The 20,062-nt window shown below is 49.1% G+C and overlaps 1 protein-coding gene across 12 annotated transcripts in view; it reads right to left on the bottom strand.

Annotated features, from left to right (window-relative positions):
* Window positions 1-20,062, bottom strand: part of BBX (BBX high mobility group box domain containing) — a 127,622-nt gene that overhangs the window by 87,083 nt on the left and 20,477 nt on the right. The window contains exon 3 of one of the 12 annotated variants that reach the window (XM_068163051.1): window positions 1,671-1,746. The exons of the other annotated variants lie outside the window; for them this stretch is intronic. The gene's annotated coding sequence lies outside the window, so the exon portion shown is untranslated. The remainder of the gene's footprint in view (window positions 1-1,670; window positions 1,747-20,062) is intronic. 12 annotated transcript variants of the gene reach the window in all.

Below are 20,062 nucleotides of genomic sequence, written 5' to 3'. Positions count from 1 at the left end.
AAAGCACCAACCTGCCATCCCTTACAGAGGAATGATTTTGGAGCTCCATTAGAAGGTCCACTGAGAATGATGCTCACCTGTCAAAAAAGCTGCAAGTTCATAAACCTGTGACATTTACATTGTTTCTCTTTATGGAATGGTGGGAAAAAAATGAAGTTCCAAAAAATCCCAACTGTGTAAGAAGACAAATTCCTGCACAAGCTGCCCGTTCGTGGCAACTGAGACTCTCTTCCAAACAATCTGTTTTCTCTCAACCAACCTGGCTTCCATCCTGTAAGGAGGCTTTCCTCTTTGTTTGTTTTTCCTGTGTGCAAGTTTATTTCCACACATTACAAAAACATGTCATTCCCTCACATACATCACGCTGCTCTAGACTCAGTTATTACTAAATCACTGGGAAGGGATTCATTTAGCAAGGCCTTGCAGTGATAGGGTAAGAAGGAACAGAGTGGATCTGGAAAAGGGGAGATTCAGGTTGGATGTCAGGAAGAAATTCTTCACAGTGAGGGTCGTGAGACACTGGAACAAGGTTGCCCAGGGAGGCTGTGGATGAAACCGTTCAAGGTGAAGTTGGAGGAGGCCTTGAGCAACCTGGTCTAGAGGGAGGTGTCCCTGCCTATGGCACAGGGTTTGGAACTAGATGACATAGAATAGAATAGAATAGAATAGAATAGAATAGAATAGAATAGAATAGAATAGAATAGAATAGAATAGAATAGAATAGAATAGAATAGAATAGAATAGAATCATAGTATCATTCAGGGTTGGAAGGGACCACAAGGATCATCTAGTTCCAACCCCCCCTGCCATGGGCAGGGACACCCCACACTAGATCAGAATAGATCTAGAATAGAATAGACTAGACCAGACCAGACCAGGTTGGAAGAGACCTTCAAGATCACCGTGTCCAACCCATCAACCAATCCAACCCACCTAATCAATTAAACTATGGCACCAAGCACCCCATCAAGTCTCCTCCTGAACACCTCCAATGATGGTGACTCCACCACCTCCTCGGGCAGCACATAATGTCCCTTCCAACCCAACCCATTCTATGAAGTCTCTTTCTGGCAATCAATCTGAATTAATCACAAGTTAATTATTTGTGGTGGGTTGAAATTCTTCCCCCTCCCCAACATTAGGTTTTCCAGACCAGACCAGCTGGAAGCAAATGAAAGCTGTTTAGATTTATCATCATTTTCCTTTTTACACCCAACAGTGATTTATTTCCATCTCACTACTTTCTGTTCAAGATCTGTGAAAAGATTTTTAGAGGCATAGCCTAAAACTTCCACATTATTCAATTCATCTGAAAGTTGTGGAACTACCTTTGTTCAGTGTTTTTCCTGTCTAAAGCCGTTTGGGGCCACCCCTCCTTTTCTGATCTGCCCTTTATGGCTGTGTTTGTGCTCTATCTGCCCAGGCTTTTCAGTGAAAGAAATCCCAATTTACACCTTGTAAGCTTTCATTAACCGTGTCACTTTGCTACAGTAAACCCCATCATTTCCTGAGCGTGCTCCACCAGGGCGTTAGTAGCAGCAAAAGCATCTAACCAGCGAGCACAACAACGTTAACTGCTCTCTCCTTTTTGCCGAGCCGGGGCAGGTTGTGGCTCCTGGTTCCACCTCCAGCAACTCCCCGGCCCTCCGCGATGCAGAACTGGCACTCACCTCCTTCTCTTTCCCTGGTCACAGAGCTGGCACTGAAACGTTTTGGGAGCAGCACTCTACCATTCTGCCTACAGCTCTGCAACAGAACAAAATCACCATCACCCCGCTGCTCAGCCTTGGCACGGTGGGAGCCTGGCAGCAGAAGAGCCAGCAGCCACCCATAAAAATTAGGGGGGAAAAAAAATTAAACAAATATTAATAATCAACTACAGAGCGAAGAAAATAACTCTTGGAGGGGAGGAGCAGCAGCGCCGGGAGGAACATGAAAAGCAGGAAGCTGATCTCAGCAGCGCGGGGCGCAGGGACGGGGCGGAGCGCAGGCAAGTGGAGCAGAGCCGGGCCCCGCTCGGCGCTGGGCACGGCTGGGCCCCGCCGCGGCACCGAGAGCCGGCGGCAGGGCTGCGGGCACACGGGGGAGATCCCTGCCCATGCACAGGGGAGATCCCTGCCCATGCACAGGGGATCCTCCCTCGCCCCAGAGGAGCCCGCTCCCCACACAAGCGCACACACACAGGGGAGCCTCCTCCAAGCCCACAGGGGAGCCCCCTCCCCACATGCACACAGGAACAGACACCCAGCCAGCCCCACGCTCACCCACCCGTTCCCAAAGCACCCTTGGCCGCTTCCCCGCTGGCTCCACTCAGCCCCCGACCCCAGTCTCAGGCGTGGGCCGGTTCGAATCCTGCTCTGGTGCCCGGGGGAAGCTCTTGTGCATGTTAAAAGCACCAGATGATGGCATCTTCTGAACTGCCATGTTTTGTGCATTGCTAACTTCCCTCCCTCAACTTATTACAACAAACCCACACAAACAAAACCGTACAAAAGGCCTTTCCAAAGGCAGGCTGCCTCTGCCACTTGCCATGCCGTCCCCGTGCTCCTCAGGAGCAAGGTCTGTCCCCATCATTAGGATGGCATTACAGAAAACATTCTGCTGACGACCCTGTGAGAGCCATGGGCTGTTGTTTCCAAAGGAGAACGAAAAGCCCTAATGGAGAACAGACTGTCCATTCACCTTCCTAGCACTCAGCCAGCCAGGATCTGATCCACACCTCCCAATTAAAAGCAAACAATCCCTACTCATAGATTCACAGAATGGTTTGGGTTGGAAAAGACCTGAAAAATCATCTCCTTCCAAACCCCTGCCATGAGCAGGGACACCTCACACTAGACCAGGCTGCTCAAGGCCCCATCCAACCTGGCCTTGAACACCTTCACGGAGGGGGCACTGCCAACCTCCCTGGGCAACCTGTTCCATTGTCTCACCACCCTCACTGCAAAGAATGTCATCCTAATATCCAGTCTAAATCGTCCATGCTTTATTCTCAGTGAGGCTTTAGAGGGTATTCCTACTTGGAACACTTGTGCTGCTCACCTGCAGGTCTGAGTGTTTCACTTCTCTAGCTCTGCACCTCATTGCAGTGATTTTTCACCAGAGGGTACAGAAGAACCACAGAAGCAACACAAAACAGTACACCAGTTTAAGTCGTAGGAGCATAGAAGTGTGGAGGGTGGAAGACACCTTTTGGATCATGGAGTCCAACCACTCAGAGATCACAGTCCCAAGTTCTTCTGTGCTCCACACCAGTACTGACAGGAAAAAGGGGGAAAGAGAAGCTCTGTGGCCAGCCAGTTTGAGCTTTACCACTTCTTGCTTGTATTTTCTTTTGTCTAGTCAACACAGGGACCTGTGGCACGTTTTCAATTCACACTTGAAACATCCCCTTCCAGAAATTTACAAACCCAGCACAATTTAACGACTCCCTTGAAACTGACTGTGCCTTCTTCACTTCTTGACACTACTTTAACGTGTGCCTTTCACTCGGTCTGCAGCAAATGCAGACTGAGCTGGAGACACAGAGTCATAGCGGTGACAGAATGGTTTGGGATGGAGGAGACCTTTAAAGGTCACCTAGTCCAACCCCTCTGCAGGGAGCAGCGACATCTTCAGCTGCATTAGGTTTCTCAGAGCCCCAACCAACCTGACCTGGAATGCTTCCAAGGAACAGAATAGAATAGACCAGACCAGACCAGGTTGGAAGAGACCTTCAAGATCGTGTCCAACCTATCAACCAATCCAACCCACCTAAACAACAGCACCAAGCACCCCATCAAGTCTCCTCCTGAACACCTCCAAGTGGGGCATCCACCACCTCTCTGAGCAACCTGGGCCATATTTCATCACCCTCACTGTACAAAAATTACTTCAGAGAGTAGTGGTAACAATCACTCCTCTTTTCCTACCACTCTGCAGAGCCCAAAGGCCTGCACTTCTGTGAGTGGATAGACAGGACCCATACCTTCCTCTTCAGCCTTCCTATTACTCAGCCTGCTTGCAGGTGACTGCAGTTCCATTCACTCCTCAGGCCCTAAGAAGAAAGTCACTGATGCAGACAAACATCCCTTTCTACAGCTTCTCTGACAGTGTGGACACAAAGCCTCGCTGCAGCAGGATCTTCAGGTGCTGCAGCAACATCAGCAGAGCTGCAAGGAGACTCCAAGCAACCTAAATCTCAGCATGCAGGCTAGGCCAGCCAGTGTTTGAGCAGCAACACATCAGATCCTACCCACCTTCATCTCAGGGCCATTTCTGCACTACTGTTCCTGTTGTTTGGCAGCTTTAGCCCTCTTCTTTCACATACTGAGACATTCTAGTTCCACTTTCAGGAGGACTCAGCGTTTCTCTTCAGGGGAACTATTGACACTGAAGTAGCCTACAGCTGCTTCCTTACTAACAGAGGTGTCAAAGCCAGAACTACGTCACAACTGGGAATATAGTTTACACACTCATCTGAAGAGAGATTCACTGAGCATTAGACCCAAGGACTGTGCTGCTGGCGGTGTGTGGGCCAACAGGAAGGTTAAAATACAGCTAAGAGGTGAATTTAAGAGAATCATACAGTGGCAGGGATTGGAAAGGACTTCTGGAGATCATCAAGTCCAAGCCCCCTGGCACAGCAGGATCACCCAGGGCAGGTCACACAGGAACACATCCAGGCGAGTCTTGAAATTCTCCAGAGAAGCAGGCTCCACAACCTCTCAGGGCAGCCTGCTCCAGGGCTCCAGCACCCTCACAGCAAAGAACTTTCTCCTCATGTTGAGGTGGAACTTCCTGGGCTGCAGTTTGTATCCATTGCCCCTTGTCCTGTCACAGGACACCAGGGAAAAGAATCTGCCCTTTTCTTCTGGACACCCACCCTTCAGAAACGATGATCAGATCCACTCACAGCCTTCTCCTCAAAAGGCTAAACAGCCTGAGATCTCTCAGCCTTTCCTCACCAGATGCTCCTGTCCCTTCATCATCCTTGTAGCCTCCCTCCAGTAGACTCCTGTCCCTCTTGGACTGGGGAGCCCAGAATTGGATACAATGCTCCAGATGTGCTCTCACCAGGATTGAGCATAGGGTGAGGAGACCCTCCTGTGACCTGCTGGCCCACTCTTCATAATGCACCCCAGGATAGCAGGACTAAACAGCCCCAGGTCTCTCAGCAAAGATACTCCCAAACCTTTTCACATGTAAATACTGTTGTGTGAATGCCTGGACTTCAAATCAAACCCAACACCTACAAAGCATTACTCACAGCTTTGGGAGCCTACCACATCAGATATGAACAACCTTACAGTCCCAGGATTAGCCTGTGCATTTCAGAGAAACTGTTTCCTGCCTGGTTAATGGAAGAGATTCTACAGCACTGATTTTCCCCTGCTGTTCCAACTGGAGAGGGCACTTCTCAGCTCTCACACACACCAACTGGGTATGCACCTTGTACTAGCCTCCTTCCTCCCCTCCACTTCTTCACTTCAGGTACACAAGTACATCACTGGTTGTTTCATTAGATACAGAAGAGCAATCCCTGCCTCCCCTGACATGACAGGCAAAGACAACTTATTCCAGTAACCTAGAAAACACCAGAAATGCCTTAAAACACACTAACAGACCAAACCAAACACATGAAAAACTACAAACAAAAGCATCCTTAGACAGTAAATAAAAATCATGGGATCATGGAACTGCTTTGGTTGGAGAAAATACCTCTAAGATCATTGAGTTCAACCATCACCTCTGGCCACTAACCCACATCCCAAAGTGCCATGTCTGCATGTACTTTGAACACCTCCAAAACGGTGACTCCACCACCTCCCTGGGCCTGTTCAATGCCTGACCACTCTTGCAGGGTGGAAATTTTTCCTAATACCCAACTTAACCCCCCCCCAGGCCATTTCCTCTCATTCTGTCATGTGATACTAGGAAGAAGAGACCAACCCCCACCTCACTCCAACCTCCTTTTGGGAAGCTACAGACTGCAATAAAGTCTTCTCTCCTTATCTTCCTCTTCTCCAGACTAAACAACCTCAGTCCCTCAGCCTCTTCTCACCAGACTGGTTCTCCAGAGACTTCCCCAGCTTTGCTGCCCTTCTCTGGACCCATTCTGGGACCTTAATGTCCTTCTTGGAGTGAGGGGCCCCAAACTGAACCCAGTATTCCAGGTGTGGCCTCAGCAGTGCCCAGTGCAGGGGTATGACCACTTCCCTGCTCCTCCTGGCCACACTATTGCTGATCCAGGCTGGGATACTGGTGGCCTTCTTGGCCACTGGGGCACACTGCTGGATAAGATTACCACATCACTTAAGGCACATCTCTGACCTCAGTAATGTGCATCTGTATCAACAAAGGCACATTTTTAACCTCAGTCCCTCCTGACTCAGGAACAAAGCGAAGCACTCTCTCGTGGTTTTAAGTAGCTTGCTGTTACTTACTTTGCAAACTGATTTTTTTCAAAGCTTTCTGCAAGACCCTCCTCTAATAGCCCAATTCAGTGAAAAGCACCACTGAAAGCACTTCATCCTTAAGGTGACAGGTCAGGTAAGGCAAAGCTGGAGAGACCCTAGTGTCTAGAGCGCCGCATTGCTTGCGGTACAAGCTCCGTTACTCTCACTCTGCCTCCCTACGCAAGACACTTCCTTGAGAAATCAGAGCAGCGTCTGCTTGTACTTCAAATAACCATTCTCTGCTTCTCTGCCCCTCCCAGGTTTCCTTGACTGAGGTCATCAAGAGAACAAGCACATTTTCAGAATCAAAGTTTAACATTAGCAGGATTTCAGGGACAGGATTCTGGAAGTCGTTATGAGGCAACCACTCTTCTCCAAGTGAAACAGTCCGTGCTCAACACCACCAAGTTGTCAGACTCCTATCATCACCTCTGCTTCTGCCATTACCTTTGAGGTCCCTGACTTCAGATACAGTGTTAAACCAGCAGTTTGTACACCACAGTCAGTATTTCCTACAGGTCCACAGAACAAACCATAGAATAAACCAGGTTGGAAGAGACCTTCAAGATCCAACCTGTCAATTAATCCAACCCACCTAATCAACTAACCCATGGCACCAAGCACCCTATCAAGTCTCCTCCTGAGCACCTCCAGTGATGGTGACTCCACCACCTTCCCAGGCAGCCCATTCCAATGGGCAATCACTCTCTCTGTGTAGAATTTGTTCCTAACCTCCAGCCTAAACCTCCCCTGACACAGATTGAGACTGTGTCCTCTTGTTCTCCCAGGGTGGTCACCTGGGAAAAGAGACCAACCTCTGTCTGTCCACAACCTCCCTTCAGGTAGTTGTAGAGAGAGTATATCTCTCCCCTCTTGAACCAACATGACAGCATGACATTGCCTGGCTTGTTAACTCTGGTACTTCATGAGCATTAAAACTGCTTAGAAAGTGAGCAGGGTGAGGAAGAGTTGGTGAGAGAAGGCACAAGAACAAGACTGCTGAATTTTGTATGGCTGAAAGCTTTCTGCTGCTAACAAGCAAGGAAATGGACCAGCAAACAATCAAGGAAACACACAAACACTTCGAAAGTATATTTGAACTACTCCAATTCTTAACCTGGAAGTGACTGTCAGTGAGGACATCCAAGCAATTCCCCAATCAATCAAATTCACAGTGTCAGTCTATTACTGCTGTCTCACCACGTCTACAACTCACACTGTGCTCATTTATACACACACAGCATTTGCAGCAGTATCAGTAACTTCTCAGCTCCACTGGAGCTCCATATTTTATTCCCATTCTATGAAGAAACACACTTTTAAATCATTACATCTAAATAAAGTCACTACACATCCCAAGCTGGGCACAGCCTCCCACCCCAATGCTTACCCTACTCTGCAATACCAGTTGCAGCAACACTCAACAGATACATTCATAGAATGGGTTGGAAGAGACCTGCAAGATCATCTAGTTCCAACCCCCTGCCATGGACAGGGACACCTTCCACTAGACCAAGGTGCTCAAGACCTCATCCACCCTGGCCTTGAACACTTTTAGGGAGGGGGCATCCACAGCCTCTCTAGGCAACCTGTTCCAGCGTCTCACCACCCTCTCTGCATAGCATCTCTTCCTAATATCCAGTCTAATTCTCCCCTCTCCCAGAGTCACTCCATTCCCTCTTGCCCTGTCACTGTAAGCCCTTGTAAAAAGTCCCTCCCCCCAGCTTTCCTATAGTCCCCTTTGGGTACTGGAAGGCTGCTCTGAGGTCTCCCCAGAGCCTCATCTTCTCCAGGCTGAACAGCCCCAAATCCCTGAGCCTGTCCCCATAGGGGAAGTGAGATTCCAGAAAACATCAACACCACTCTGTGTATTCAGAAAGATCAGAAGTGCCAGATTCATAACTCCTAGATCTCAGCTCTTCTCAGAAGCTGAATCAAGTATTTTTGTGTGCACATGTACACACAAAGGCTTTCTGACCTGAGCAGCACCCCACCAGCAGACATGCAATAGCAGATTTCCATCAGACAGCCACTGCCCCTTTACCTACCACACAAACTTCAGGTAGAATACCATATATAATCACAGAATTGTGATGGTTGGAGAAGACCTCTAAGATCATTATGTCCAACCACTGACCCAACACCACCATGGCCATTAAGCCATGTCCCAAAGTGCCATGTCCACATGTTTCTTGAACACCTCCACCACTTCCCTGGGCAGCCTGTTCCAATGCCTGACACCTTGCAGCCAAGAATTCTTCCTAATCTCCAATATGAACCTACCCTGGAAGCTGGTCCCATTAGTATCACATTTGCTAAAACCCTGACAAGCTTCTATAGGCACTGGAGGAAACTGGGAAATGAAATGAGAAAGCTCCAGGAAGCAGGCAAGTGACTTGAAAGAAATAAAGACAGAGAGATGTGGTCTGAGGGACATGGATTAGCACCAGACTTGGGAATTAGACAATGGTTGGACTTGATCATCTTAAAGGTCTTTTCCAACCAAAACAGTTATATGATTCTGTGACTCTAAATGTGCTTTGTCCACATCTGTGGACAGCTGGTGCCTGTGCCAGCCACGACAGGAGATGAGATCAGTCTCTGTAGCAGCACCAAGCGAGAGAGGGAGCAAGCATGGATGAGAGGCCAGGCCCTTGCAGGTGGGCTGCCAGCCCACTCTTGGCATATCCAGGTTCACAGAACTAAGAATGGGTAGTTGGAAGGGACCTCAAGGATCATCTGTTCCAATTTTTCTAGATGATGGTGCAGTTAAAATGAGCTGGCCCAGCACCCTGTCAAGGTGAGTCTTCAAACTGACCCATGCAGGGGAATCCACTGCTTTCCTTGGGAGATGACTGCAATGCCTAACTGCTCTCACAGGGAAACATTTTCTGCTGGATTCTCTTTTCCTCTATGAACATGCTTTCTGAAGAAGCCAGCAAGGCAGCAAAAGCAGCAGGAAAATCACTTCCCTTCCCAGAGTCCCAGAAAGGTAGGGGTTGAAAGTGACTTCTGGAGGTGGAGGCCAGTCCCCCAACCAAGCAGGATCAGCTCGGGCAGGTGACACAGGAATGCATGCAGCAGGTGGCTTTGGAAAGCCTCCAGAGAAGGAGACTCCACAACCTAGCAGGCCAGCCTGTTCCAGTGCTCTGCCACTTCCAGAGTAAAGAAGTTCCTTCTCATGCTTAGATGGAACTTCTACATCCAAGTTTACACCCATTACTACTTGTCCTGTCTTCAGTTTGAGTAAAGAGAAACCCAGACTGACCTTGAACTGCCCTTCCACTGCTCTCACCTACGGCTGCTCTCCCACCTCCACAGCCTCCCCTCCCACTCTTGCAGAGAGTGCCCACACAGCCCACCCTACCCCACCACGAGGGTACACCAGCACATACCACAGCTCTGCCAACAGCCTGATCTGGGAAGCAGAGCTGCTAGGAGGACAGCTGGCACCAGCCAAGGCCACTGCAGCTGAGAGCAAGGACAGAGGACTCCTCCCTGGAAGCACGAGGGGGGGTTGTGCCAGTAAGCAAGTGTTGTGTAAATGCTGTACCCAGCATGCAAAGCCAGCAAGGAAAAGGTTCAGGCATCCTCTGTGGATTTATGAAATGTCACCCAATCTTTAGCTGCTCTTCTCTTTTACCAACCACTAATTTACAGATTGCAGCAGGTTGGAAGGGACCCTCAAAGGTCATCCTGTCCAAAGCCCCTGCAGTCAGCAGGGACATGTCCAAATAGCTCAGGCTGCCCAGGGCCACAACAGCTCTGCTCCTGAATGTCTCCAGGGATGGAACCTCCACCACCTGTCTGGGTAACCTGTTTCAGTATTTCATTACTTCCTCCTAATGTCCAACCTAAATCTACCCTGTTCCAGTTTCAAACCATTGCCCCTTACCCTATCACTACAAGCTCTTCTGAACAGTCCCTCCCCAGCGTTGCTGGAGGTCCCCTTCAGACACTGAAATGCAGCTACAAGGTCTACAATTCCTCTGAATGGCTGCAAAACAAATTGAACTGCAAAACCATTACCTAGCCTTGGCTAGATGCAAACTTATTTAAAACAGTACCTGTATAACTTCATTTCCAGTAATAAGTCACTTCAGGGTCCATACAGCAGCACAGAACATTTGCTTCAACAGCTCTTGTGATGATGCCCCACTCCTGGAGGTGTTCAAGGCCAGCTTGAGCAACCTGGTCTAGTGGAAGGTGTCCTTGCTCATGGCAGGAGAAGGGCAACAAAGTTGGTGAGGGGTTTGGAAGCCCTATGAGGAGAGGCTGAGGGAGCTGGGGTTGCTTAGCCTGGAGAAGAGGAGGCTCAGAGACCTTATTGCTTTCTACAACTACCTGAAGGGAGGTTGTAGCCAGGTGGATGTTGGTCTCTTCTCCCAGGCAGCCAGCACCAGAACAAGAGGACACAGTCTGAAGCCATGCCAGGGGAGGTTTAGGCTGGATGTTAGGAAGAAGTTCTTCATAGAAAGAGAGATTGGCCATTGGGATGTGCTGCCCAGGGAGGTGATGGAGTCACCATCACTGGAGGTGTTTAGGAAGAGACTGGATGGGGTGCTTGGTGCCATGGTTTAGTTGATTAGATGGTGTTGGATGATTGGTTGGACTTGATGATCTCAAAGGTCTCTTCCAACCTGGTCTATTCTATTCTATTCTATCCTAACCTAACCTAACCAGATGATCTTCAAGATCCCTTCCAACCAGAATCAGTCTGTGATGTCCAGCCTTTCCCAAAGCCCTGACACCAGGGCCAGATGCATGAATCAGAGGCCATCACACGGTCTTCTCAAAGAGTCCCTCTATTTTGTCAGCATATTATCTAGACCCATCTGAGTCATTTTTCTCACTCAATAAAAAGGCCAAAAAAATAAAAAAAGCAAGCATTCTCTTCTCTGGTCTGTGGTTTGCTTCCCAGTGTTTGTGTAAAGCTAAAAAAAGTTTCTGTTATGCAACACTTCACTTTACTATAAAGAATACAAAACAGATTACCAACACTCAAGTTTTCCTTCAAACATGTGGCTTCCCCCCACCAAAAAATCCAAACCAACATACCCAGACTTTTTTCCCCCCAATCATTGCCCTTTTGTGTATAATGAAACTTAAGAATCAAACTTCACCTGACTATAGTTTTGCAGTCTGTGAGCCACATGAAGATTTACATGCTCATACAACACAGGAACTACACTTGAGAACACTGTGGAACACAGACACCTTCAGAGATTCATACAATGGCTTAGTTTGGAAGGGACCTTCATGATCATGCTAGGTGAAGGGACACCTTCATTGTAGAGTATCATAGTATCAGTCAGGGTTGGAAGGGACCACATGGATCATCTAGTTCCAACCCCCCTGCCATGGGCAGGGACACCCCACACTAGATCAGCCTGGCCACAGCCTCATCCAGCCTGGGCTTAAACACCTCCAGGCACGGGGCCTCAACCACCTCCCTGGACAACCCATTCCAGGGCTTCACCACTCTCATGGGGAAGAACTTCCTCCTCACCTCCAGCCTGAATCTCCCCACCTCCAGCTTCATTCCATTCCCCCTAGTCCTATCACTCCCTGAGATCCTCAGCAGTCCCTCCCCAGCCTTCCTGTAGCCCCCTTCAGATCCTGGAAGGCCACAATAAGGTCACCTCAGAGCCTTCTCTTCTCCAGACTGAACAGCCCCAACTCCTTCAGTCTGTCCTCACAGGAGAGCTGCTCCAGCCCTCTGCTCTTCCTCCTGGCCCTTCTCTGGACACCTTCCAGCACCTCCACATCCCTCTCGTAACAGGGGCTCCAGAACTGGACACAGTACTCCAGGTGGGGTCTCCCCAGAGCTGAGCGGAGGGGGAGAATCACCTCCCTTGCCCTGCTGGCCACACTTCTCCTCCTGCAGCCCAGGATCTGATTGGCTTTGCGGGCTGCAAGTGCACACCAAGAGCTCCTGTTGAGTTTCTCCTCCACCAGCAGCCCCAAGTCCCTCTCCTCAGGACTGCTTTCCAGCCAGTCACTGCCCACCTTCCACTAGAGCAGGTCGCCCAAGGCCCCACCTAACCTGGCCTTGAACACCTCTAGGGAGGGGTCATCCACAGCCTCCCTGGGCAGCCTGTTCCAGTGTCTCACCACCCTCACTGTCAAGAATTTCTAACACCCAGTCTCAATCCACCCTCCCCAAGCTTACTTGTTCACAGGCCAGGAAGGTCCTGCATGGCTTCAGCTCAGCTCCCTACTCCCAGCCACGATGTACATTACAAGCTAATTACCACCACGCAGTGAAAATAAAGGTCCCTTTTGTTGACAAAGTGAAGAATGTTTGAACTTCCTCTTTTGAGGCAAGATTCCTGAGGATGCAATCTCTTTTGTTCACCCAAATTATCCAGGAATACAAGGAACAAGCTACAGAAGGGGGGAGTTTGGAAATTCTTGCTACAAGAAGGTGGGGGGGTTTGAAAGTTTTAGGTCTGAGTTGCTGAGGATTTGAATGCGTGCAACCAGCAGGTCCAGCTCATTACCTTTCTTTTCCTTCAGACCGTAGCTCTGGATAGAACAGTTAGCTCCTGCCACCTTGTGGGACTCCATGGACTTCCCTGCAAAGTGGTTTCAGCAGCAGCAAGCGAGTCAGTTGCAGTAAACAAATGTTCAGGAGCTGCTTTCCCTGTGTTCCCCCAAGGTGAGCGTCACAAATAAGAGAGAGGGGAGGGAGTATTTTCTGGCTCATTATTCCTAGCACTGCTCACCCAGCTGAATGGCTAGGTTTAGGCATCTTGTGGAGGGTGGTTTAAATATTTAAATACCTGCCAAGACTCTTAACTTTTGGAAGCTGAGGGGAGTTTAAAATAACACTCTGATCAAATACTTGTCACAGGGAGTAAATTTCACCCATCTGAAACAGGCTCCACCTAGAAACAACAGGAAATCAGGCTGAAAACCTTTGCAGCCAGGTGCAAATATGAAGCCCCCAAAAATCACCTCAGGCTCACAAGGAATTATGCATGTGCTTAACTTTTAACATGCTGACAACACATGATCACTTCTCCCCAAAAAATCTCATTCATCTGCTTACATTTTAACTGCACTCTGACTATTTTATGGGTTTCTCCTCCCCCTCCCCTACCCTTATCAGATGTGGCCAAATGCACATGGAGTGAAGTTTTCCAAACAATGGAACAATTAGAATGGAAGAACTTTTTCACAGTATCACTAAGGTTGGAAGAGACCTCGAGGATCATCAATTCCAACCTGTCACCACAGACCTCACGACTAGACCATGGCACCAAGTGCCACATCCAGTCCCCTCCTGAACACCTCCAGGGATGGGGACTCCACCGCCTACCTGGGCAGCACATTCCAATGGCTAACAACTCTCTCGGTGAAGAACTTTCTCCTCACCTCCAGCCTAAACCTCCCCTGGAACAGCTTGAGACTGTGTCCTCTTGTTCTGGTGCTGCTTGCCTGGGAGAAGAGACCAACCTCTGCCTGTCTACAACCTCCCTCCAAGTAGTTGTAGAGGGCAATGAGGTCTCCCCTGAGCCTCCTCCTCTCCAGGCTGAACAACCCCAGCTCCCTCAGCCTCTCCTCACAGGGCTGTGCTCAAGGCCTCTCCCCAGCCTCATTGCCCTTCTCTGGACACCTTCAAGTGTCTCAATGTCCTTCTTAAACTGAGGGGCCCAGAACTGGACACAGGACTCAAGGTGTGGCCTAACCAATGCAGAGTACAGGGGCACAATGACTTGCCTGCTCCTGCTGGCCACACTATTCCTAATGCAGGCCAGTAACAAACACAGTAACAAACAGGTGAATCATAGAAGACTAATGAATGCCCATTCTCATGTCTTCCATGTTGTCTTCTGCCCTGTGGACAGGTAACTTGTCACACTTACTTCATGAAGGTGCACAAGACAACAGAAGCTGCAAATAAGAAGAGAAGAGATGAGGTTCTCTTTGTATCTAAGCAAAAGCTCTTCTGCTCCAGATGTCCAAAAAGAAAAAAGCACAGAAGCCTGCAGAGGATGTGACTCCATGAACCCAATTGACAGCCTCAATGAACCTGCTCCTTGCATGTTCTTCATAGAATGGTCTGGCATGGAAAGGACCTTAAAGATCACCTAGTCCAACACCCTCCCCTGGCCCCCCATTGGCAGAGGCACCTTCCCACTGCAGGGGGGTTGGACCTAGAGGATCCCTAAGGATCTTGGAGGTAAGTGATGTTTTACAGATACACAGAAATGCAAGAAGAGTTAGAAAGCACTTCTCCCCCCACTATGTCTCAACTGCCTCAGTGAACCTGCTGGAGCTCTACTGTGCTGTGGTTTTGATGTCAACTGTAGTAAACTCCTTGGAGCTTCCTTCTGCTAAAGGAAACACTGTCAGCAGACTCCAAACAGAAACAGCTCTTCCTGACATCACAACCAAATAATCTCTAGCAAAGGCCTTCCAAACTCATAAATAAACTCAAGAAGAGTAATTACAGATCCAAGGAATGTCCTCTTTCATCCATAAGCAGAATGCATCTTTGCTAAGGAATGAAACAAAGGCAGAATACCAGCAACAAATGAAACTGACACAGGACACCTGAGGGACAAAAGTTCTGCCTTCTTGAATAAAAAGTTCTACAACCCCACAAGCTTCCCTGGGATCTCCACAAGCAGGGTTCTCTAGGATAGCTATCATATTCCCCTTTCCCTTGTCTCCTCCTATACACTCCTGAGGTCAGAATCATAGAGCCAATGGCATCCTGTAGGGCATTAAGAAGAGTGTGGCCCCCAGGTAAGAGGAGGTTCTACTCACCCTCTACCCTTCTGTGGTGAGACCGTCTGGACTGTTGTGTCCAGTTCTGGGCTCCCCAGTCCAAGAGGGACAGGAACTGGAGAAAGTTGAAGAGAGGCTATGAGGATGATGAAGGGATGGGAATATGTGTCTGATGAGGAAAGGCTGAGGGATCTCAGGCTGTGAGTGGACCTGATCACTGCTCTTAAATAGCTGAAGTGTGGGTGTGCAGAAGAAGGGGGCAGTCTCTTTTTCCTGGTGTCTTGTGATAGGACAAGAGGCAGTGGAAACCACATGGAACCCAGAAGTTCCACCTCAACACCAGGAGAAACTTCTTTACTGTGAGGGTGCCAGAGCACCACAGCAGGCTACCCAGAGAGGTTGTGGAGTCTCCCTGGAGACCTGTGAGACCCATCTGGAGGTATGCCTGTATGACACACCCTTGGTGATCCTGCTTTGGCAAGGGAATTGCACTCCATCTCCAGAGGTCTCTTCCAGTTCCTACCACTCTATGATTTTTCAGCTCTCAGTGTCACCCACTGCATCCTGAGACTGTGAAAAGTGACCAGTATTAACTTCAAAGTTTGAAGTGCTCTTAGGAGCCAGAAGCATGTGGTCCAAGTCAAGGAAGCATCTCATCATGGCTCCAGCCTGGCTCCCATCCAAAACACTACTCTCCTCAGCTGTCAGGGTACAATTTGGTTTACTTTTTCCTCAGAATATTTATTTTGCTGAAAAACAGGTAATTATTTGACTTCTGCAAACTCTTGTTGAGAGAGCTTTCCAAGCAGTTAGATGGATTAATTACTTTATTCATGTATTCAACTGAAAGAGCATTAAACAAATAGAAAGCAAAAACCACTCTGATCTTTTCTGGGGTTATTCTGCTATGCTCTTTTGATTGTTTTACTGCACTCTTCTTTACTATACTCTGATTATTTTATTGTCATAGTATCATAGTATCAGTCAGGGTTGGAAGGGACCACAAGGATCATCTAGTTCCAACCCCCCTGCCATGGGCAGGGACACCCCACACTAGATCAGCCTGGCCACAGCCTCAGCCAGCCTGGGCTTAAACACCTCCAGGGACAGGGCCCCAACCACCTCCCTGGACAACCCATTCCAGGGCTTCACCACTCTCATGGGGAAGAACTTCCTCCTCACCTCCAGCCTCAATCTCCCCACCTCCAGCTTCATTCCATTCCCCCTAGTCCTATCACTCCCTGAGACCCTGAGCAGTCCCTCCCCAGCCTTCCTGTAGCCCCCTTCAGATACTGGAAGGCCACAATGAGGTCACCTGGGAGCCTTCTCTTCTCCAGACTAAACAGCCCCAACTCCTTCAGTCTGTCCTCACAGGAGAGGTGCTCCAGCCCTCTGCTCATCCTCCTGGCCCTTCTCTGGACACCTTCCAGCATTTTACCTGCACTCCTACTGATCTCCTTTTGCTGTCAACTGCTCAGCCTTAAATTTTAAGAAGAAAAGGGGAGAGTTGTGAAGGTTATTTTCCTGAATATCCTGAATGCTATTTTTTGAGGAAGACTTCTAAAACTCACTCAAGTCACAGAATTTTCAAACCTCTGTGACCTGTAATGGCCATGGTGGTACTAGGTCTGTGGATTCCTTGATTGCAGAGGTCTTCTCCAACCCAAACAGTTCTGTAACAAGCCTTCACTGAGATTTCCAAGAGGATCCTCCCTGCTTCACAAGTGAGAATCCACAATCAGATCCACCTTACAAATTGTTTCATTGATGCCAACCACCAGCAGCTTAACCAGAACTATGCACGTGCCCAAGGATCTGTGCCAGAAATGCCTCAGAGCAGGATCAGGCTTCAAGTCTGTAACTGCAGCAGGTCAGGGAGGCTGCTGTGAGAGAGGCACTGCAGGGCTGGGCCCTGAAATAATCAAGCAAGGGAAGAGTTTTGTCCCCTACACAACTAAAGCCCAAGTCTTAAAAAGCAAGGAAACAAAAATCTTTTGCACCTGTGAAGTAAAACAATCAATTCTTTGGACAGCAAGGCAGGAGCAGCTTTGAGGAAAAGCTTTTGCATTGTAAAGGTGCTGGAGCACTGGACCAGGCTGCCCAGAGGAGGTTGTGGAGTCTCCTCTGGAGACTTTCAAGACCCATCTAAATAGAATAGAATAGACCAGGTTGGAAGAGACCTTCAAGATCATCGTGTCCAAACCATCAACCAATCCAACCCACCTAATCAACTAACCCATGGCACCAAGCACCCCATCAAGTCTCCTCCTGAACACCTCCAGTGATGGTGACTCCACCACCTCCCCAGGCAGCCCATTCCAATGGGCAATCACTCTCTCTGTATAGAACTTCTTCCTAACATCCAGGCTAAGCCTCCCCTGGCACAGCTTGAGACTGTGTCCTCTTGTTCTGGTGCTGGCTGCCTGGGAGAAGAGACCAACCCCCACCTGGCTACAACCTCCCTTCAGGTAGTTGTAGAGGGCAACGAGGTCTCCCCTGAGCCTCCTCTTCTCCAGGCTAAGCAACCCCAGCTCCCTCAGCCTCTCCTCACAGGGCTGTGCTCAAGGCCTCTCCCCAGCCTCATTGCCCTTCTCTGGACTCGTTCCAGCAAGTCAACCTCCTTCCTAAACTGAGGAGCCCAGAACTGGACACAGGACTCAAGGTGTGGCCTAACCAGTGCAGTGTACAGGGGCAGAATGACCTCCCTGCTCCTGCTGGCCACACTGTTCCTGATGCAGGCCAGGATGCCATTGGCCCTCCTGGCTGCCTGGGCACACTGCAGGCTCATGTTCAGCCTACCATCGACCAGCACCCCCAGGTCCCTCTCTGCCTGGCTGCTCTCAGCCACTCTGACCCCAGCCTGTAGCACTGCCTGGGGTTGCTGTGGCCAATGTGCAGAACCTGGCACTTGGATGTGTTCAATCTCCTGCCCTTGGCCTCTGCCCATCTGTCCAGCCTGGCAAGGTCCCTCTGCAGAGCCTCTCTGCCCTCCAGCAGATCAACTCCTGCCCCCAGTTTGGCGTCCTCAGCAAATTTACTGATGGTCTGGATGCATTCCTGTATGACCTGCCCCAGGAGATCTTGCTTGGGCTTGGAATCTGTCCCCAGAGGTCCCTTCAACCCCTATCATTCTGTGAGTCTGTGATTCTAGAAGTCAACCTGAAGACTCTCTCTCTCTCAGATCTTCAGAGACATTAAACTTCACTCAGCCTTGGCACAAAGTTTTCCCCAATTATTGTAATACCTCCACAATTAATGGAACTGCTGTCTCCCCCTATGCTAAAGCCCACACACGGTACTACTAGGGAACAAAACAAACACAACAAAAAACTAACATCTGGACAACTCAAGTTTCTGTCTTGCTGGTCAGTGGTCAGAGGTTGCACAACACTTTATCAAAGAAGAAGCCATCTGCATCTCACATTTGCAAGCATGGGAACAGAAAGAAACAGGAAGCAATCTGCCCAAGATGACAGAATGGAAGGGGCTGGTAGGGACCTCTAGAGATCATCCACTCCAGTGGGTTTGGAATGTCTCCAAAGATGAATATTCCCCCACCTCCCTGGGCAGCCTGTTCCACAGCTCCAGCCCTCTTATATAAAAGAAGTTCCCCCTCATGTTTTGATGGAGCTCCTTATGTTCAAGTCTGTGCCCATTACACCTTGTCCTGTCACTGGGCACCACTGAAAGAAGACTGATCCCATCCTCTTGACATCCACCTCATCAGCACTGATGAGATTTCCACACTCCCCCCTCAGTCTGCTCTTTTCCAGACTAAAACCCACCCAATTCTCTCAGTCTTTCCTTGCAAGAGAGATGTTCCAGTCTCCTCATCATCTCTGTGGCCCTTTCTGCACCCTCTCCAGCAAGTCCCTGTCCTTCTTGAGCCAGGTTTGGGTTTTTTCCCTTCATGTTCCATCCAGCACAATTCTCACTCTTTGCCAGAATCCTAGAAGGAAGTGCTAACCTCTTTCCTTGCTGGAATGTAACTGCAGAGATGGAATGTATTTTCACCCAGCCCTCTGAATATATTTGAGCTTAAACAGTAAATTGTACCAGCTACAGGATTGCCTGTGCCCCAGGTTGTATTTCAAGGCATTCATCCAGGGTCTGGGACACTTTTCAGGAGAAACTCACTCCAGTATCACTCTTCTTCACTCCCAGCACCAGCAGAGCAGAATCCATGCATTATTCTCTGAATTTGTCCACCTTAGGGAATGGTTGCTGCAGCTGAACCAGAACACAGTCAGACCAAGCACCATGGCACCAGGATTTTAGTCTATACCTAGGAAGTCATTTTTTGTGTGCATACACTCCAGCTTTTATCATCCCCCTGTGGCAAAAAAGGAAGCCTACCAAAGCAGCACACCCATGTGAAAGGGCTTTCACTGTGGGCTGTTTTTTGCTCAGAGAATCATAGGTTTGGTTTGGAAGAGACCTTAAAGATCATCTAGCTCAAACCCCCTTGCCATGAGCAGGGACACCTCCCACTAGACCACTAGGCTGCTCAAGGCCCCATCCAACCTGGCCTTGAACAGTTCCAGGGAGGGGGGCAATTCCAGCTAAGGTCCCTGCAGCTAGAAGAGCTGTAGTGGCATCCTGACCTTACATTCTAAGTCCTGCATCATCCATGCTCACTCATACCTTCTCCTGCATTTGTGCAACAGCAGAATTCCCACCAGTTAGCAGTATCCTTACACCAGTGAAGTACAGATGATCCTTAAATGTTCATGAATGTGATTCCTGAAGGTCTTTTTTACAAGTCAGAATTCACTCCCACTGAAGTCAATAGCAAAGTTCTCCCTGAGCTCAGTGTGACAGCGACTAGAAGTAATGGGACACAGCTCCCAGGCAACAGTGTAGCTCCTTTCTGGATGGGAGGTGAG

This window comes from Melanerpes formicivorus, unplaced genomic scaffold (assembly GCF_026170545.1).
Source record: "Melanerpes formicivorus ecotype bairdi unplaced genomic scaffold, bMelFor1.0.p_v2 SCAF_70, whole genome shotgun sequence".
NCBI classification, from domain to species: Eukaryota; Metazoa; Chordata; class Aves; order Piciformes; family Picidae; genus Melanerpes; species Melanerpes formicivorus.
The sequence above is the reverse complement of the archived record's forward strand: the minus strand, read 5'-3'. Positions and strand labels throughout refer to the sequence as shown.